This window comes from Culex quinquefasciatus, chromosome 1 (assembly GCF_015732765.1).
Source record: "Culex quinquefasciatus strain JHB chromosome 1, VPISU_Cqui_1.0_pri_paternal, whole genome shotgun sequence".
In the NCBI taxonomy this organism is placed as follows: domain Eukaryota; kingdom Metazoa; phylum Arthropoda; class Insecta; order Diptera; family Culicidae; genus Culex; species Culex quinquefasciatus.
Genome location: NC_051861.1, coordinates 22,453,161 through 22,459,160, shown reverse-complemented (window position 1 = coordinate 22,459,160; position 6,000 = coordinate 22,453,161). Strand labels below are relative to the sequence as shown.

The 6,000-nt window shown below is 36.8% G+C and overlaps 1 protein-coding gene across 2 annotated transcripts in view; it reads left to right on the top strand.

Annotated features, from left to right (window-relative positions):
- Window positions 1-1,524: 1,524 nt before the first annotated feature.
- LOC6035549 (3-hydroxy-3-methylglutaryl-coenzyme A reductase) overlaps window positions 1,525-6,000 on the top strand; it is a 70,211-nt gene continuing 65,735 nt past the window's right edge. Inside the window, exon 1 of one of the 2 annotated variants that reach the window (XM_001845655.2) lies at window positions 1,525-2,301. The gene's annotated coding sequence lies outside the window, so the exon portion shown is untranslated. Of the gene's footprint in view, window positions 2,306-6,000 lie in introns of both variants that reach the window. The other variant, XM_038257413.1, reaches the window with a different exon arrangement.

Genomic DNA, 6,000 nt, shown 5'->3' with positions numbered 1-6,000 from the left:
TGAATACCATTCAAAAGTTTTTTTTTCGTAAATTTATTTAACAAAATCTCAGTTGGCAGAACATATCTTTTTTTAGATCTTTGTTTTAAAAAAATCAGGCATGAATTGGGTCCTAAAGCCCCATGTTAATTTTTATGTACAACGGTAAAAACACGAACGAGTTTTCAAGTAGAACCTTTGCATTTAAGAATGGCAGCTTTGTTAATTTTCAAAAATTGAGTAATAAAAAAAATTAAATCCTTTGCGGTCGTTCAAAGAGTCACTGTACTCAGAAAAATTAGCTTTAGCGTTGCGATTAATAATATCACAAATTTAAGCTTAATTTTAGGACCCAATTGCAATGTACATTACTTTCATACGTTAGTGGTATTCTGAGTGTTTAATATTCTGTTATTTTTAGAAATCGCAGTTTTTCAATCTTGTTCGAGAACAACAAATGTCTGCTTAGCAACTTGATCTGCAAGCAAATATTTTCTTTTCAAACTTCCCAAGCGTATTTTTCATTGACAAACAAAACTCGGATGTGCGCGCGGGCTTCCAAAAATAGCAAATTTGGAGATCGTGTCCCCTGATCTGGCCTTTCTCAACACACTTTGAATATATTGAAATGCGCGTTAATGCAAGATTCCAGGAGATAACACAAGTCACCCACAGACATTGTGTTACTTGGACTTTTTTTGACACGTGCTTTACGTTCCTCAACCGACGTCAAACGGAGATGCAATCGATTCTCGTGGATGTGAAATACATTTTGTAATATAAAAGAAATACCGTTGCGAGAGCTTTCTCTCAACGGTCAATTTGAATGGAGCCTCATTTATCAGTTTTGGGAGCGTTCTTTTATTACGTAACGCAAAAATGGGATTTTTGACCCCCCTCTTCCCTCGTAACAAAATTTCCATACAAATTTTAAATTTTTTGTATGGATCGTAACACAGCCATCGACTCCCCCCTTACTGCGTTACGTAATAAATGAACGCTCCCTTTTGCAGAGCCATCGTTTTTCTGCTCACATAGCGCTCGTATCGTCATTTTTTACGCGTATCGCGTGTGCACGAAGTCAAATCGCGTAAGCCTAGGCGTAAGCTCATGACCACGCTGTTCCCAAGCGCACAAGAGATCGGGCAAACATTTGGAAGATTCCTAGCAGCGCAAGATGATTTTCAATTCCACGCAAAGCTGGGCTAATGGAGATTGCATCTAAAGGAAGCATCAATAAATCAGTATAATTTGACTGCACTCTTCAGTAATGATTTGTTGAGGAAATGAGCGACTACGTCATCCTTAACTGAAAATAAAACATTTCATTCGTACTCGCACGTGTACTATTCAGATGCAAACACAATGGCATTTTGAGCGAGATCAACTCGTATGTTCAGGATTTCCTTTTTTACCATCGTACGAAAAGGCACGACGAAGCTTGAACGTATACAAGACGAGCCTTCTCAGAAACTCCAAATGCCCAGCATGCATGGTGAACGTTTCGTGCGAAGTGAGCAGCCATTTCAAATTCAGTCTTTGGCCAGCGTTTCGTGAGTGTGGTTTTGGTTTCTCGAAGCTTTTCGTCCGAGTGGTGAAATTCTTCAAATTTTGCCCAAGAGCAGCTGACCGTGTTCTGTGTGTGTGGAGTGGGTGACAGCAGCGCGTTCTAGACAGAATTTAAGAACTTGTAGATGGAGATTTTTTAGTGTGCATGCGAAAACGTCGTTCAATCTCGCAGCGAGTCGCAGGTCGCTGCGAAGAGAGTTTCTATTTTACATAATTGTGTTTGCTCTAGCAAGGGGACAAAAGTGTTGCTGTGCTGTGTCTGTTTAGCAATCGGTCCAGTTTGGCTGGAGCTTTTTCGTTGTGAATTTCGTGTGAATTAATCATCTTCAAGGTGAAATTAGCGTGTTGCAAAAAGTTGGAAAAATCCAGAAAATCAGAACAAAACAAAACTTACGTCAGGTGAAAGGAAAAGTGAGCTGGCTGTCAAAGGCGTCCGCTGCAGTACTAGATTGAAAGTATTGTGCGTTGTTGTTGGAAATTTTGTTTGTGTGCTCGGCAAAGGAAGAAAAAAGTCTGCGCTGCAGTGCGAAACGTCAAGTTGCGACAGGATAGTGAGTGACAAATTTCTGTGTGTGGACAAACCAGCTCCCCAGACCAGACAGCTGCTCTCGCTCGCGAGGATTTTCGTAATCGGTCGTAATCAGTCCCACCAAACCACGCACAGTGACTACCAAAATTGGCCAAGACCCGTAAACGTGAACCCCGTGGTGAACATTTTGATTTGTTAAAGAAAGGCATCATCAGCTGTTTGAGGTAGGTGTGTGTTATTGGTTTTATACAAACTTTAACTTTCGAGGAAAAGTCTTTCCACGCGTTTACATCATCATCCCTTATCACATGCAGTTTTGCTCAAGGCCAGCTGGTTATTATTTAATGGATGGCTGTATCTGAAAATTTCATATTTTTATTTTACAATCAGCTTAATTTCTCAAAAATTACCTTGTTAAGAATTTAAGGAGTTTAAATTAAATGAGTTTAATATTATCAGACAAACATTTTTCATTATGCAGCATATCTTTGCACACTGGATGCTGAACTAAACTAATTAGAGCTCAAAATATCCATGTTCGTGCTTTGACATATTCTACAACTTTGTTCTTGCATGTTATGGGAAGACTTACTTTTAACAGTTAAGAGATCGTTGCACGTGTGCTCTCTTGTTCCTTAGCCTATTGTGATGAATATGGAGAAAAGCAACTATGTATTTCAGTTTTTTACCTGTGGAAGGCGCAATAACTATTCAATTCTTCCTAATCTGCCCATAATTGAAAATTCGGCTATTATGCCAAATCAAGTATTCCGAGAAAAACGCGTTTTAGTGTTTGACACAAAATCTCCGTCAAGGTAATTTCCCATAAGAGTGACATATTAGCCGTTTGGTTTTTCGCATCGGCAGTCAAGTCTAGACACTATTTCAGTAAAATTCAATTTCCAGAAGATGCGTTGGAACGTCCTCTACCACCTAGTGCTAATATCTCGTTTTTGCCAAAAGTGGATATTAGCCGTTTTTTCAATGAAACGAAACTATTTGCACTACGCCCCCCGGGGCATGGCCTTCCTCTACCGTGGGATTTCTGCTCCAGCGCCTCTGACGAGACAGGAGAAACCGGGACCGACGTTTTACTTCACCATCCGATAGAAGCTCAGTGGATAAGGCGGGAATCGAACCCGCGTCTCATAGCATCATCGGGATCGGCAGCCGAAGCCGCTACCCCTGCGCCACGAGACCCACGTTTTTTCAATGGTGGGCAGTAATTCCCAGAACTAAGATCTTCATTTAACACTGGAACGCCCAACGCATGTCCAACTTACACGGACGCCCAAGCCTCCCAAAAAAGGTGGAACGGCAACTTCAACTCGCTGGTTCTCGGGCATAACTCAACCAATCGGGACGATTCTTGTTTCCAGTGATTTGTAAGAATGTCTAGATGATCATAAAATTTTGCAGAACTTGATTTGATCAAATATGTAATTTCTGCGACCGAAAAAATCGTTCCACCTTTTTTAAAACGACGGCCTCCGCGGAATTTTTGGCGATTTTTTTTTACACGCGAAAAAAAAAGTTGGAACGATGTTTGTGATCGCAACAATTACAGATTTGATCAAATTAAGTTCTGCAAAGTTCTAGAATCATCTAGACGTCCTAACAAACCACTGGAAACAAGAATCGTCCCGATTGGTTGAGTTTTGCCCGAGAACCATTGAGTTGAAGTTACCGTTCCAACTTTTTTGGAGCCTTGAGCGTTGGAATATTAATATAGAAAAGCTTTTTAGAATACACGAAACATTTTGACGGTTTTTTTTTTCATACAAACATCAAGTGATTCGAGGAAGGAGTTCCTGTAGCCAGTATGAGCTCAAAAAGAAAGCCCGGATTTGAACCACTCAATGTACCGTAAAACGGGGTGACTTTGATAGTCGGGGTGACTTTGATAGGTTTGCGATTTTTCCGCAAAATGAAGAGTACAATTAAAATACGTAAGGAATGGTTTAGAAACATACTGACCGTGGTAGAGAAGTGTTCAAAGTATCTCAAGAAGAACTTTTCATAAAATTTTAACAAGTTTAAATAGTTAGTTAACTATAGTTAAGAAAATGTTGATGAAAGTCATTATTTTAAACCTCTCAAAGTGTCATGATTTTCTCAATGAACATGATTTTTAATCGGAAAACGGAATGCATTTTCGAATTCTTTGGACAATTTTCCACTAGGAGAAGGTTTTTTTTTTAACAAATTTTAGGCGAAATTTCGACTTTTTAACAATTTTACCTTGAATTCATATGTATTTTGCTTAAAAGCTTATACACTTATATATATTTTTTCTCTTCCATTGCCACTAGTCACTTCAAACATTTTGCAACATGCGTTAAAAAAGGATTTTTTTTAATGTTTTGTTAAAATCGTTGATAATAAAGTTTTGATTACATACATGTCAGAGGCGACGCGTGGCCAAAATGTTTACCTGTTCAAACATTCTTTTCAGTAATTTTCAAGTTTTTAAGCTCAATCATATTTAAAAAATATCTTTTATACATAATAAAGAGAAATTATATGAGGTTAGCAATATTGTTGTGAGAATTGTTGATTACATTATTTTTATTGAAATAGTAACTCTTTCTTATTACAGCAATTATCATTCTTCAAGAAGTGTAAAATGGAAATACTTTTTACATTGTTTTACATTGTTTTCTATAATTAGCTTGTCCTTTAATAAAAAAAAAACTAAATCAAAACTTAAGGCGTAATCCAACCACAAGTTTTTCCCTGGAGTTTTCTTTAGAATGACTTCTCTTATGTTCCATTGGATAAGATTAGAGCAAAAATTATTCATTATTCTCAATTCTCACTAAGCAAACATTCCGGATGTTGACCATTCTAATCTTGAAATCTCGTGCTCTAGTTTCCTGACCAAAACAATCAGGCCATACAAATTGTATTTTACGTTTCTCTTCAAAATTTCCCTAAAAAAACTGGAAAAAATAATATCGATGAACATTATTTTTTTTCATTTAACAAAAACTCGTGCAATCTATTGAATGATTAACGTTTATTTTTGCATTGATTTTCAAAATGGGCTTTTTAAGCATATAACAAATTTTGCATTGATAGCCACAAATAAAAAGTAATTTCCAAAGTAATTTTTAGTTAAGTATGAAAAATCTGTGATTTTTTGTTATTTTACTGCATCTCATGTCTCAATATAAATCAATAAAAAATAAAATAAAACATCACTTTATAAAATTTTCCCAAAAAAATTAAACGAACAAAACTCAAGAATTCAAACCAAGTAGACATTATTGCGACAGCTTATTTAAGCTTTATTTTGATTTTTGTTTTTGGACAAACAACATGTAAAGGAAGTTATTGTATGCTATAGATTTTGTTATATTTTCTTCCAAATTATTTTGCATATCTGTCGATGAACTTGCTTGCTCACTTTTAACTGAGCTATTTATTATTTACTTTATTTCAGTTAAAAACGCTTTTTGTAAGCAACAAGTCGTTCTACTATTTATATCAATTATTTTTTTTTACGAATACCTATATTTGAGCGAACACGCCAAATTGTCTTGGAATCATTGAAATCGTATCCATAGAGCTCTCAATGAAAATCTAACGCGCACTGAAAATCCTCCCAAGCAGCCGCCAACTTGTTTGGATTTCTCCATGCACGAGTTCCCATACAACACATCCAAAAATACACAGAAAGACCCCCCTATTTGTACACGCTGGACGGTATGAATGTGGTAGTTCAGGGTGTGCATGAAAGCTTTTGGACAGTCGACATAAAAGCGCGCGAGCCGAGACGCGAGCAGGGAGAGAGCAAAGTTCAATGAGAGAGAAAAAACTTTAGATTTGCTTTTTCAAGTTTAAAGTCAAGTTAAAGTGCTTTAAAATGCTTATCGATTACTAATTTCCACAATCAAATTTGAATTTCTAGATCAAAATTT